Source organism: Alligator mississippiensis, chromosome 1 (assembly GCF_030867095.1).
Source record: "Alligator mississippiensis isolate rAllMis1 chromosome 1, rAllMis1, whole genome shotgun sequence".
In the NCBI taxonomy this organism is placed as follows: domain Eukaryota; kingdom Metazoa; phylum Chordata; order Crocodylia; family Alligatoridae; genus Alligator; species Alligator mississippiensis.
Genome location: NC_081824.1, coordinates 437,426,277 through 437,440,513, shown reverse-complemented (window position 1 = coordinate 437,440,513; position 14,237 = coordinate 437,426,277). Strand labels below are relative to the sequence as shown.

The 14,237-nt window shown below is 44.7% G+C and overlaps 1 protein-coding gene and 1 long non-coding RNA gene across 3 annotated transcripts in view; one reads left to right on the top strand and one right to left on the bottom strand.

Annotated features, from left to right (window-relative positions):
* Nucleotides 1-3,087, bottom strand: part of ALKBH8 (alkB homolog 8, tRNA methyltransferase) — an 82,272-nt gene extending 79,185 nt beyond the window's left edge. Inside the window, exon 1 of the mRNA XM_014600669.3 lies at nucleotides 3,013-3,087. The gene's annotated coding sequence lies outside the window, so the exon portion shown is untranslated. The remainder of the gene's footprint in view (nucleotides 1-3,012) is intronic.
* LOC109281849 (uncharacterized) lies at nucleotides 3,087-4,034 on the top strand. Of its 2 annotated transcripts, none has more exons than XR_009459149.1 (2): nucleotides 3,087-3,297; nucleotides 3,775-4,034. It is a non-coding gene; the product is annotated as an uncharacterized LOC109281849 (long non-coding RNA). The 2 variants fall into 2 exon arrangements; XR_002088639.2 differs by having other exon boundaries at nucleotides 3,772-4,034.
* The last annotated feature ends 10,203 nt before the right edge of the window (nucleotides 4,035-14,237 follow it).

The following is a 14,237-nucleotide window of genomic DNA, read 5'->3' as shown; positions in this document are numbered from 1 at the left end:
AATGATTCACAAGATAAATCCAAACATTTCCTAATAGGAAATCATGTTGTAAACATTCTGACCCCTTGTGGTCTTTCTAAGGTCTTTATGCAGTCAAATAAGAAGTAAAAATAAGAGACAGCATTTTCTGAGAGGTGTCTGGAGTCTAAAAAGTTTGAGAACCAGTGTTCTAAGATCATTTAGTAGATTGTAGTTGGGCAACCTAGTTACCAGTAGATGGAGCACTATGACTAGTTGTAAAGTTGTTCTGGCGTTTTTTAATTTTTTATGCTATGAAAACACATACATATGCCCATCCTTCTGGACAGACAAATGCGATGCAAGTATCTGGCAGTAGTGTTCAACAACTGAACTAACAACTGACTTCACTTGGATTGTGGGTGCTTTGTAATTCTGAAAAAATAGGGTAAAATGCAGAGGTGCACAACCTTTTGGCCTCACAGGCTGGATGTCAGTCTACCCTGTGGGCCCAGATTAGCTGTGGAGTGATCCTGTTTGTTGGCATGATCTAATGCACAGGAACATGTCCAGCCCACAGGGCTCCCCACGGGTCCGGAAATTTAGTAACAGAGAAGCAGCAATTAACACTGTTTTTTCTGCTCCGCCACCAGATTTCTGGAGCTGCGGGGAGCCCCATGGGCCAGATGACACAGGTCCACAGGCTCGATCTGGCCTGTAGGCTGAAGGTTGAGCACCACTGGTCTAAAGGCTTAGACATTTAAAATATATTAGTAAGAACAGCAGTTGGTATGAGGAGAAATACTATTTTAAATTATAATAATTTTAAATAATATGATTATTTCTTGATGTTTTTAATATTGTACATAAGACATACTGTAGTAAAATGCCACTGCATATAATCCAGTTAATTATTAATCCAATATAGAAGTACCCATAGATTAATACCTTTATACTTATTAATTGCTAAAGCCCTGACCTTTCAATGATACACATACAAGGGATTCTTAAACAATATCTCTGACAACACACACCTTCCTAAGCATTTCTCACTGGAGATCAAGGCCTGGATTTTGTTCTGTATCTCCAAGGTCCTTCATTAACCTACTTTGCAAGTAATTAGCAAGATTATACGGGGAGCCTAACTCAAGACTCTATTTTAGAAACAAAAGCTGGGCTCCAAAACTCCCAAGATCCAGCGTTTTTTATTGTTACCAAGATGGGGTCTTTTGCAAAATTACTATTTAAAAAGGGATGCCCTAAAATTCAGGGCTGGACTGATCAAGGGTCTGGATTTAGGTTCAACCCTTCTCTAATGAAAGATCTCAAAGTTGCTGGAACTCATTCAGCTGATAAGTTCACAGCAGCATCTTTAAAAAAAAAAGCTGGAAATCAGCCTTGCTATGCTCAGTGTGATACACGAACATAGTGAGAGCTTCCCCCTCCTCAAAGAGATGCCATAGTGTCAATAAGCAGATCTCAACCAAGAGGCATGGAGCTACCTGCAAGGGTGGGTATGTGCGAGGGGGAGAGACTGTGACACTGACAGCAGTCAACTGCCTGTATGCTAGTTTGGGCAGGGGCGTAGAGAGCAGCAGAGCCTGGCTACAAGTGCCAGGGTGGATGGCACCATGCCCGCAGCTCTACCGCTTCTCTCCCGGAGTCAGCATCAGCTGAGATACCTTGTTGCCTGCAGCCACAGACAGACCTAAGATTTTGAAAAGAGGTTGCAGATGGTGTGGTGCATTATCACATACAACACAACACATTTTTTTCAGTTAAAAAGAAACTAAAAGTTTTACTAATGTGTTAGGGACCTAGGGCTCTATTAATGAATTCAAGATCAAAGCACAAATTATATAGATATGAATGCGTATTCGTTTGCTGTATCATGTATTATGTATAACAAACACAAACTAGGCAAAAAATAATCAAAAGAGGCTATTTCATTAGTCCTGTAGTCATTAGCATTTAATATGAATCTTTTTCAGATGGATAAGCATCTTGATAGTGCGTGCAATGCTTCACTGAAAGTTATTTCCATGCTTCAGTGAATATTCACCTGATGTAACGTTTCCACACCTGAGTTAATGTGTAGAGTTAAAAACGGTCTGCAGGGCTGTGAAACAGGAGCTACACTACCAGAGGCAGTGAAGACCACCTCTACACACTATACATTATGCACTTCACTGGCTATTTGTGCAGTTAATCTAGACCGGCTATACGTGCTAAGTGATTACCATGCAATAAAAAGGTCCCACCCAGCTATAAAGTTAGAGCTGGAAAATGTGCAGTAACTTTATCATTGGTTGTTGTCCAGCTTTAATTTGCAGGTGTAGTCGGGTCTCTCCTGAGGCTGGGAGCCCCTTCGGCTGACAGGGGGCTCCCAGCTGCTGCCAGGACCATACACACCGACCTGTGTTTGCCTGTGGGTGTCCCAGGCCGAGCCCCGCACATACACAGACGAGGCAGCCCGTTACTTCAGCCCACCTCGCCCGGCGTGGCTCATGGGTGCTGAGCACCTGTTAACTTTATTCAGTGGGTGCTTGAGCCCTGCAGCGCCTACAGCCAGGAGAGCCCTGCAGCCACCAGACTCTCCACCCCGCGTTGTCCAGCAGCCGTGGGGCTCCGGGTCGTGAAAGGCACCAGTGCTGCCCCAGCTGCGAGTCCTGTCAGCCACGGGACTCACGGCGTGGGGGCCGGGGTAGGGGAGCTGGGATGGCGACCCCAATTCCCGCCGTGCTGCCAACCAGGCCTGACGGCAGGGTGGTGCATCCCACAGCGCCCGGAGGCGCGACGGCGCTTCAGACCCTATGCCCATGGGCCTTTCCCTGCCGCTCGCGAGGCCCCAGCAGAGCTGAGAGCAAGGCCCGTGCAGGGGGAGGCCCGCAGGGACACGCTGCATCTGCCCGGCGCGGCGGTGGAGCCGGTGTCGAAGATGGATGCCCCAGATCCTAAAGGCCCAACCCCCCGCCCAGCCCAGCCCAGCCCAGCCCAGCCCAGGACTTCGCCGCCCAGCTATGAGGGGGGGAGGGAGGGGAAGGGGCGCGTTACCTGGCAGGCGGCAGCCATGGCGACACTGCGTACTACAACTCCCGGCAGCCTTCGCGGGGTCTAACCCCGCCCCCTCGCGCCTAGCTCGGCTCTTCCGCTCTCCCCACGAGCCCTTTTCCCGCCATTCCTCCCGCAGGCCGCCCCGCTTCTTCCTGGGCCAGTCTATCCCCCCTGCCTCCACCCCAGTCCTTTCTGTTTCTCGAGCACCTTCCTTGGTGGTCCCGGCGCTCCCGAGCTGCTCTCCCCGTCACCCCGCACAAGGGAAGTGGCCCCCAGAGGACAGCGGTATTGCCTGCCAGGAGACCTGCTTTGTCCGCTGGCTTACTCGAAGCAGTTTCCTCACTTAAAATCGTTCCGGATATTATTTATAGTCTTCCTTACAAAGATAATGGCCCCTAAATTAGCATTTTAAAGGACAGAAAAGCTCCCAGTCTAGTTTTAGATGTGATGAAGGAGCTGGAAAGTAACACACGAGGGGAAAGTAGAGAAGGACCAAGGATGCAAAGATAAGGGCAGTGATGATCCTGGTCAGTGGCAGATTTACTGCGCAACAAACCGTGGGGTGGTACAGGGGTCCAAAAGGCAGGACAAATTTGACAAATGACTGAACTTAATAAGCACTGCAAGTTGCAAAGCGGTCCAGGCTTTATGCATGCTGGGAGCTTCTGCGAACTATGCCCTAAACGTGGTTTGTTAAAGTAGTCTACCAAAGAATTGGCTTCATCTTTTTTTTGCTGTCTTGAATGTTCTTTTTCTTAGCAGGGTCCCGGGGGGGGCCGAAAATGAAGCTGCGCACAGGGCCCCACTAACTCTAAATCCACCACTGACCCTAGTGGAGCCGAAGGAGCCAAGCCACCTCTGACGCCCTCTCCACATCACCCTTCAACTCGCGATGCAGCTCTTGAAGACTTCCCAGGTGGTGGGGACTTCCCAAGCTGACTATATATGCAAGCTTTTGTAACTTCCAGTGCTAAGCTCTAGATTTCAATTTTCCTATAAGTAAAATGTGTGTAATAATTACATATCTCCCAGGGATGCTTTAGATCAGTTCATTTTTGAAAATGCTGAGTGATGTTGTTACCTGGGACGCCTGTAACCTGAGGTTTGATGTCCTAATACAGGGGTGGGCAAAATGCAGCCCGAGGGCTGGATGTGGCCTGCCAGGCCATTCTATCCGGCCCGCAGGGCCCCTAAAATATCTAGAAGATTTATATTTATCTGGCCCTGGCTGCCTGTCATGCGGTCCTCGATGGCTTGCCAAAACTCAGTAAGCAGCCCTCCACCAGAAATAATTGCCCGCCCCTGTCCTAATACCATGTGGACAGCTGTCCTCTGCTGGAATACTCTGAGGCTGCAGCATGCGGTCTGTGAAGTGTACAGGTAACTGAAGAGGGGGATCAGAGCTGGTGTTTCACTACCAATCTGCTCCAGCAAGTGGAGCAACCTTGCCTGCTGCCCCAAGGTTGTTTCTGTGTCACTGTTCTAACTATGCTTTCATCTCTAAGTGATGTGTGTGGGAAAATGAACAGGATCTCAGTTTTCCTATTCTGTTAATGCTACTGGGTCTCCTTGAAATGCATTGTTGGTAGGCACTGCTGGAGTAAATAGGGTTATTGGGGCTTGTGACATGCATGGAAGCCCACACTTCATTTTGTAAACTGATAGATTTTGGCAGAAGACCAGCTGTTTGCTTCAGGTGTTCACTTGTCACCCTTGGGTGATGGATGACTGATCAGTTTAAGGGCTGGTATTAGAAGCCCTGAAAATAAGAGGGTGAGCAGCCATGAAGCTGACTAGTTCCTGTCTATTCAGGACTTCTAAGCAGTGCTACTACATTAGTGGGCAGTGGTGGGGATGAAAGGTGCTATGAACTTACCCTAATGTGACCACATTGAGACCCTTGACACAACACACCTATGCCAGTGTAATAGGCAATGATTTTAAGCAACATTTCCATAAATTATATCAGGATCTAGAACAGATATGAGAAGCTATCTCCAGTAGTTGCATTTTATTGGCAGTATTACAATATCTCACTACTAGCAGAAGGGAAGCAAGTAATAGTGTGCTTGCATTAAGCAAATGGCTATTCCAGGTAAGGTGTGAACAAACAGCACCATCGTTTTACCCCATATTTTTTCCTGGATAACATCTACACCAGATTTAAGTAGTAAGGTACCCCAATGCAGAGCTATTCATTGTTTTAAAACAATGAATTAAAACACTTGTTTTCTACATGGGTGTAAAGGCCATTTGCACAAGTGTAAATGTGTCTTCTGCTTGTACTCTTAAATCTACTGCCACTTTCAAAATGAGTCAAAGAGAAAAACACAGAAAAGTAGCATATTACCCAACCACTCATGTCAGAGGAAACAAAATCTATTACAGAAACAAGAAGAAACCTATTGGCATAAAAACCAGCTTAAAACCACCAGAGAAGAGGCCAACAGTACATATTACAAGAAACGATGAGACGTGGGCAGATTGTTTTAGGAGAATGTTCGGGCAGTAGTAAGGAGCCTTGACAAATATTTGTTGACCTACATTCAAGATGTGCTGCTGCTGCTGCCACTCAGGATAGGAAAACTCTCTGTAGCAAACCTCTGCAATGCCAAAGGCTCATTTTTCTTGAGGATATCAAGGCTGGCTCCATGCTGCATGTCAAGTTGATTCTGTATTCATTCTGTTCAGTGCTAGATTTTCATACTGAGCATTTTCTTAAGAATCAGAATGAAAAACAATGACTGCCACAGAAAATAAATCCCTTCAATTATTGTGTAAGACCAAGATCAGGTTCAAAGAAGAAATCCTAGCTCTGTGGAAGTCAATGGGAGGTTTACCACCGTTGACTTGAATAGAGCCAGAATTTTATCCCCGGTCTTACAACAAGCAAACCTATCTTTCAAGTGACTCCAAAAACCAATGACCTCAAAGAGCTTGCTGGTTCAGAGCCTCCAGACTGCACTCACACCAGGTTTTCATGCTTTTCTTTGCAACCGGGAAAGCCTGAAACTTACTGTGTTTTGAATGAAAACTGAATTTCTCCTGCAGTCTCTCGATTCCAGGAGCTATTTTAAAGAATACACTAAATGTAGCATGATTCATGATAAAATGGCAAGAATAGCCAATGTAGGTTTTGTTTGGCATGTCAACACATGACATTAATGGTCTTGGCCCAGATTTCCTGTCTGAAGGGATGTGTATTATATCTTCTGGAAAAAGAGCATCTTTGAGAAGTGAAGCTATGGCAATGAGAAATGAAGCAAAGGAAAATTTTCTGAGAAGTTGGATGGGCTGATTCTAGCTTTTACACAACTCTGGATTTTCTCTTTGAGAGTTGCTATGAATTGAAGACTCAGAATTTCCTCCTCCAAAATGCAGGAGACCAGGCTTCCATATGCCCAGAAAGGCTTCTTGTTATATCCCCAGATAAGAGAATGTAAGCAGTTCTGTTGGCTTTTCCTGGTTGGCTTTTGCTCCCCAACCAGTTCACACCAGTAAATAGTCTTCAGAAAAGCAAAACAAGAAAAAAATCTGGTTGTCCTCTCCCAAAGACTGGGAGGGGTCCCCTGTGGCTCTGGCTTTTGCACAGCAATCTGGCAACCAGCAGTTCTGTCCACCACCTATTGGCTCACAACTGTTCCTTCAGTTTGCTGCCCTACTGCTTGTCTCTCTGAGGATTTAAAGCTGCCAGCGAGCAATTCCCTTCTCAGTAGGCTCCTTATACCTAGGGACCTACCAGTCACAATTTCACAGATTTCACAGAAATTGCAAAATCTGGCATTGCCTGCCAAAGCTCATCCACAGTCAGGACAACTTTTTGCCGCTCTGTTTCAAGTACACCTTAGGGAAATAATGATGACTAAAATAGCAAAAATTTTGTTCCCCACTGCATATAGAAATTTGCTTCTTCCCCCCAGCTCCTTGTTAGTTAGCCATGGAGGGTGTTGGGGCCACTCCCTACCTTTTCCTTCTCACTGGGAGTCTGCTGCAGCGATGAAGTAATGGGCATGTAGGACTCACTTATTTTTATATTCCAGCCCCCAAGATTGCGCAGCATGCTCAGGACAGCTCTGATTCCCCTTTACACACCACAGGAGTGCACCAAGATCAACCCACCATCTAACTCAAAGTATAATACCAATATCACTGTGAGCATCGTGGCAGAGCCGTGCCCCCTAAGGCTATGCATTCAGTGCTGACTTAGTTTAGGAGATTGGCATCCAGTACCGAGCACTCATGTTAACCGAACTCAACACCATTAAAACCTGTATGTGTTACTGTTTCCTCATTGGTGCTGCATCCTATGTGTGGACTTTCAACTTATTCCTGGGTTCTTTTGGCTGGAGTTTGCTGACTCACGCTTAGATTCTTTCATAAGTGAACGTCAGATAACTTGTTTGCTGTTCTGTGCTCTATGGGCACCCATAGAGAATTGTGGGAAGGGTATGGAAAATTATCCTTACTCAAGTGATTTACCCTGTGTCCTCACTGCCGAGTCAGCTAGTTTCCAGTCTCCAAATTAAAGTGTCTTCCCTACCCTAAGATGGACCAAATAAGGTTGAAATCACCACTAAACTCCACAGCAAGGGATTTGTATGTGGACAAGGGAACTAAGGGAGAAACTGAGATGAGAGGCCAAGGTAAGAAATCAGAACAGAGATCTTCAGTGAAGATATCATCTAAATTATTCAGTAGAGTGAGATATTTGGTAGTGATGTATATACCCCATTTTAGGCAAATCCTGTAGGCTCTCCCAATAATAATAATAATAATGATGATGATGATGATGATGAAAATAATGAAAAATGTTACCAGCCCAGCACACTGGCTCCTATTCCTAGCCTGTTCAGCTTCTTATTCCCATCGCCAAATACTTTTGTTTGGCCTTGCAAACAAATAGTTTGGGCTTAAAAATACTAGTATTTTCCCTGGCATGCCAAAGGCTGACTCTTTTCTTCAAAGAGCTGACTGTAGTTTAAATTCTCCTTTTGTTCTTTGTATCTGCTTTACACACAAGGTAAGACATAAAGTATTGTTTTTCCAAAATCACTAGTTTCAAATATTATTCTTCATTGTCCCTGCAGTCAGATTCTTTCAGTAACCTGGCAAAGCCCTGTTCTGTCACAAACTATTAGGATTTGGTGGGCAGTTGGAAAGCTATGCAACCTTACCCAGGGATCCTTAGTAGTAAGCAGGCATCTTGTTTCTCTGAATATCTTTGCAACTATAATTTTCCTAGGGTCATCCATGAGGGTATATGTGTATCACAAAAACAATTAGGGAACACTATGCAGTGAATCTGCCCACTCCACAAATTTAACGTTATGTATTTTACAGCTGCAGTATTTGCAATCCAGCTGCCATTTGCAATCTTATTTTTTAAAGGAGACCATATTACTTATGCATACATCAGGGACTATGTGATTTACATGATACATGTTTACCAACTTTTTTTTATTTCCATCTCCTAGCAAGGTCCTCCTCAAGAATCAGGAGAGAGGAGAAAAACAGACAATGCCTTCTAATTACATTAGAACCCAGATCATTGGGGTAGTATAAAACCCACGTTAACCACAGTGTATTGCTGAATTAGGAACTCAGCTCACTTGAACTTTTTACCTCAAAGCACATTGCTTCTCTGATCAGCTGTAGTTCATCAGTAGTCCCAGAGATCTCATCAGAGAAGTGGCACCCTTTGAAATAAGACACAACAAACAGTTGAGCATTTCTGCAGTCCTGTGCAGCTGTTTGCTGTGGCTATATAATACCCCACAGCTAGTTCATGTGCAGGCCGGGCCCCGATCCTTCCCTCGTCGCCATGCGCGGCGGTGATTCCAATCCCATTCTGGCTGCCATGGGCAAGCCGGGGGCGAACCGGGGTCGTACCGGACCCGTCTTCGGTGCACACGGGCTGTGGCCAGCAGCCCGGGCACGCGGGGTGGGAGAGAACCGCGGGGCAGTTTAGCGCACGTGAGTTAGAATTAGTTACAGAGGCGTAATGGTTGATTGAAAAGATTGTTTACTTACACCCAAAGATGGTATTGGTGTAGGCTGGACAAGTTTCCAGGCACAGCTCCCGCTTGAACCCTCGTTGGAGGACTCTGACAAATCGATTGCTCCCACGGAGTTTGCTAGGCTCCACGGGTCCGGTTAAGTTGGGTTCGAAAAGTTTCCCCGGAGTTATTCAGGCTCCGCGGGTCTGATAAGTTTTCCCCGGAGCTTGCTAGGCTCCGCGGGGTCCGAAGTTACAGGAAAGGGATATGTCTAGGATTGCGCTCGGCGACGGGGAGAGGCGAGAAGCGAAAGCTCCGTAGGCTCGGTTCTATTGCCTCTATTGCCTGCTTAGGGGAGGCGCGTCCGGTCCGCGAGGGTCCACAGCGCTTGGAGATCTTCACACAGAATCTCTCTCTCTTCCTCCCTCCTCCGGCTTGGGCGGAAACTACCCAAGCCTTTTGTATGGCTAGCAAGCCAATCGCTAGCCGCCACGTGTGCCTAGATTAGGAATCGGCCAATAACATGGCGCGGATCCTAATACAAATGGCGGGAAATTCTTTACAACGTGTATCACTACGGTGCAAGAAAGAGATACACACTGCAAAGAAGCTGCAATCCGGCGGGAAATCCCCCGCTGCACCAGAGTTCTCTCTAGCAGCAGAGAACTCTACCGTGCAAAGAAAGCGACAAATTTGGCGGGAAATATTTTAGCGGTGCCGAAGCACACACACAAACAAAAAATTACAACTTTGGGTTGTGACAGTTCACAAATCCTTATTTTTGCAGGATGGTAAGGAACCTAACCTTGTATCATGATCAGGTGTTACAGTATTTATTACTCATGACTTTTGTTCATATTCTATAGAAGTAGAATAGCTTTGCAATTGGCCCTTTGTATACCTTAAACAAATCAGTACACCAGTACTTTCAGAAGTAAACTCTAGTTTGGGGTACCCATCTTGAAAGGTCTAGTGCTACATTTTGAGAGGGATTGTAAACCCATATCCTCCTTCAGGGTAGTGTATACTCAGCCCCCTCCAAAAATCAAGATGCAAGATTTTTCAGATTGTGCCCCAAAATGTAAGCATCCCCAACTAGTGGGAATTTTTAGAAACTGGGATTCCTAGCTTCTCCAGTGACTCAACTTGCCAATTTGTGTAATTCAAGTAAAAATAACATACACGCTTCCCGGGTTCTGTGAATCTCCATGAATAAATGCCTGCAGCATTTTGACATAACTGGATCAACTGTGCTGCAGACACTTATTCATGGTATATAGAATTTTGAATTAATATCCATATCACAGGCTGTATCTACAGAGCTGCTTCTACATGGAAATAATGAATGGCACAATTTAAATGAAAGCATAATATAATTTCTAATTCATCTGAAGAGAGTCCTTTCCAATGGAATACTTGCCTTCAAGAGATGGGTAAATTAAATGAGCATACTGGCTGCTTCATGTAGCTGTCACCTGTATGTAAGCTATGTAAGTAAGCCTGACACACGTTGTCTTTCATGTTGTCAGCCTCCACATGCTTGTTATTGACTCCTGTGTTAAACTTTTCAACATTTTCAGTCAAATGAATCTAAGAGAAATACAGTATAGCACTGTAATTAACAAAGCAACTAGGAAAGAGGTTTATGACATGATCACAAGGCTCTTCTGCAGATTGTTTCAGCTACTATAATATCTATATCTACAAACTCCTTACAATCCAATCTTATACTGTTATGTGATGCTAGTCCTGATCTAGGTGTAAGGAAACCACAGCCTTTCCAATATTTTAATGAAAAGTATTAAGGCATGTTTTGAGTAGTACTGTGAATCCCATCCAGGGTCAAAAAATTATCCAGATTTTTTAAACAAAAGTAACCAGATTTTTTAAATAAAGCCATAGGCATTGGAGATAAAAAGTCCTTTTCTGTCATCCATTTCCTCTCTCTGTCCATACAAGTTTGTTCCCACATCTTCTAGTGTGTGTCCTAGTCTATTATATTGTGTTTGTGCTTTATAAGGCTATTTACAGGCAAACACAAATATACCTGCACTTTATATAATTGGTACATTATCATATTCAATAAAGAATACAGGTATATTATGCAATATTAGAAGTAACGTGGAGGTACTAACTCAATTAAAGTTCCTCTGATGAAAGGCTCACTGGAAGTACAAACCATAATTATCAGGGATTTTGGTTTTCTCTGTTAAAAAAAAATCCCCAATTTTCAAATTTAAAAAAGTAAATCTGCATTGTTCCATTGTTAAAATGAAACATGGAAAAATGTGAAAAAATGTGGATTTGGGGTCACTTTTTAAAAACTGAAAATTGGGGATTTTTTTTTGAGAGAGAACCAGGAACCCTCATAATTATTGCACACCAGCATATACATAGAAATTGTTGCAATGTTGTTAGCCTCTCAAAGGTCCACAGAAAGGCATGCTTCCACATCTCTTATTGATATTACTATTTATTTATTTAAATGTATAAATTATCAAGTTCTAGGTGCTTATGCAAATATTAAAGGGCCTCCATTAAAGGCCCTATTATGGAAGGATGTGGGAGCATATGACTGCCAGGGTGGGGATGGTTGTGTTGTGTGGGAGGCATACAGTAATGCTTACCAGCAGAGTTGTGTTTGGGAGGGAGTCTGGGGTGGGTCCCCTTTTTCCTTTTCAAAAATAAACCTATAATCCAGCTGCAGCTGTGCAGAGCCCCAGAGTCAAGTGAATTACATGCACACACTGCTGTGGGAGTCAGTATTCTCTGCTCATTAATGTCCCCTATGTGTCTGCATTTGGGGTGCTTTCATTTCATCACACACCAGTATTCCAGAGTTTACTGATGAGGTCTTATGCCAGGATCCAATAAAGTTTCAACAGTTTTTTTGTTATACACACCATACACTGTTGTAGTGAAAGAGGAGCCGTGTGTTTCCATGGGAAGGAAGGGGCCAGAGAGCTATTTAAACTGAAACCAGGACAAAACATATTTCAATCAGCTAGAAAACCGGGACAGCCTCAGTGACACAACTTTTCACCTCTTCCTTGAAAGTCTGATCATCTTATGTTGACTTATCCACCACAGCTAGAAGAGTGCAGCTATAATAAATATATAAACAAAACTTTCTTGTCAGTTTAGGTGTATTTATTCCAATACTGCTTCCAAAATAGCCTAGAGAAATTCATAGGATCATAGGAAAGTAGGGTTGGAAGAGACCTCATGAGGTCATCTAGTCCAGCTGCCTCTTCAAAGCAGGATCATCCCTGACTACACCATCCCAGTCAAGTGGTTGCCTAACCTGCTCTTGAAAATGTCAAGGAATGGAGATTCCACAACTTCTGTAGGTAGCCTGTTCCAATGCTGGACCGTTCTCATATTCAGAAAGTTCTTCCTAATCTCCAAACTAAGTTTCCTCTGATGCATTCTGAGACCATTGGCCCTAGTTCTGCCTCCTACAACCACAGAGAAAAGTCTACCTCCATCCTCTTTAGGTATTTGAAAGCCATTATTAAATCCCTGCTCAGTGTTCTCTTCTCCAACTAAATAACCCTAATTCTTTTAGCTTTTCTTCACAAGCCTTACCTTCCAGATCCTCCTCCTCCTCCTCCTTCCCTTTCTTCAAGTTGGGCACTATATTTGCCCTGTCCCAATCATCTAAGACCTCACCTGACCTCAACAAGTTTTTAAACAGGATAGCTACTGGCATGGGTGGATCTTGGATTTTGAAAAGCTGGGGTGCAGATGGTGCAGTGCATCATCCCATATAACACAATACATATTTTTGTCCAGTGAGAAAAAAACTAAGAGCTTTACTAATAAGCAAGGGGCCTAAGGCTATATTACTCAGTTTAAGGTAGGAGCAAAAACAAATATCAGTTGATTGCGATGTGAAATAATTTATTGTATCATATATTATGAATAACAAAACAAAACAAATTAGGCAAAAATAATCAAAATAAGTTGTTTTATTAGTTCTGCTGTCATTAGAATTAAACGGACAGCTCTTTTTCAGATTCGTAAAATAAAATCTAGCCTTCTTGATCATCTTGACAGTGCATTCAATGCTTCACTGAAAGTTTATTTCCACACCTGAGTTAATGTTCACTTGAGTTTACATTTCCACACCTAAATCAACGTTTGTAGCTGTAAAATGGGAGCTACATTACCAAGAGCCACTAACAAACAACAGAATTATAGAAGAAAGGCAGGTTTGGTTAGTGGAACATCAAGATCATTAAAAAGGAGAGAGGTTTGTTAACACCTGTGGAATGGAGAGATTAGCAGGAATTGGGGAAAAGATAATGTGCCGTGAAGTCAATCTCCTCCCTCATTGCTGCCTAAATAGAAATGTGGCCACCACTGCTAGGCAGTTTTAAACTTTGGATGGATCAAAGGGTAGTAGCATTTGCACTACTGTACCCCCTCTGGATTCGCTCCTGGCTATTGGCTCTGAAATTACCTTAACTAATTCCTTCATTACCCTATGGTGTTGTGGCGGCGAGGTGCCCCCACAGGCTCTCAAGGGAGAGAGAAGAGAGCCCATGGACCCCAGACCCCGAGACCAAGCCCCCAGAGGGGCGTATGTACCTCCCGGAGAGCAGCGGGAGCAGGAGCCGCGGCCGCAGCCGCGCAAACTGGCATTACGCCGGCTGTGGCATTAGCTGTTTCCGGCAAGGAGAACAGCTGAGCCAATCCCAGCGGCCGTATCGGCTGCTGCAGGAAGATTTAAAAACCCTGTCGGAACGGGGATGGAGGGAGAGCCAGAGAGAGAGAGCACGCGCTGGCAGCTTGTGAGGTGAGCTCCAGCATGGGGAGGAAGCGACCCAGCCTGCGAGGCTCCAGCAGGCAGCCCAGGGAAGGGCTTTAAGCCTTCTGCAGGAGGCAGAGCAGGAGGCCGACTAGCAGGTCAAGCAGGAGCACCCTTTCAGCCACCTGAAGAGGCTTACACCCAGGAGGCAAGGGAGCTCCCTGCTTGCGGTAGGGGAGAGGAGGCAGCTGAGAATCCGAGAGGGAGCTGGAACAAGGGGGATAACCATAAAGTTCCTCCTGACTCGGAGGAATATTTTCTATAAGAAAAGAAATCTCCCCCACGAAGAGAGGGAGATTGACTGGAACCCAGAGAACTGGTCTGAGGCCATCATACGGGGCCAGGAAACATCTCTAATGCATCACCCATCAGCTGGCGTGTGGACAGGGTGTATGGGAGGCAGAGCCCTGTGGAAC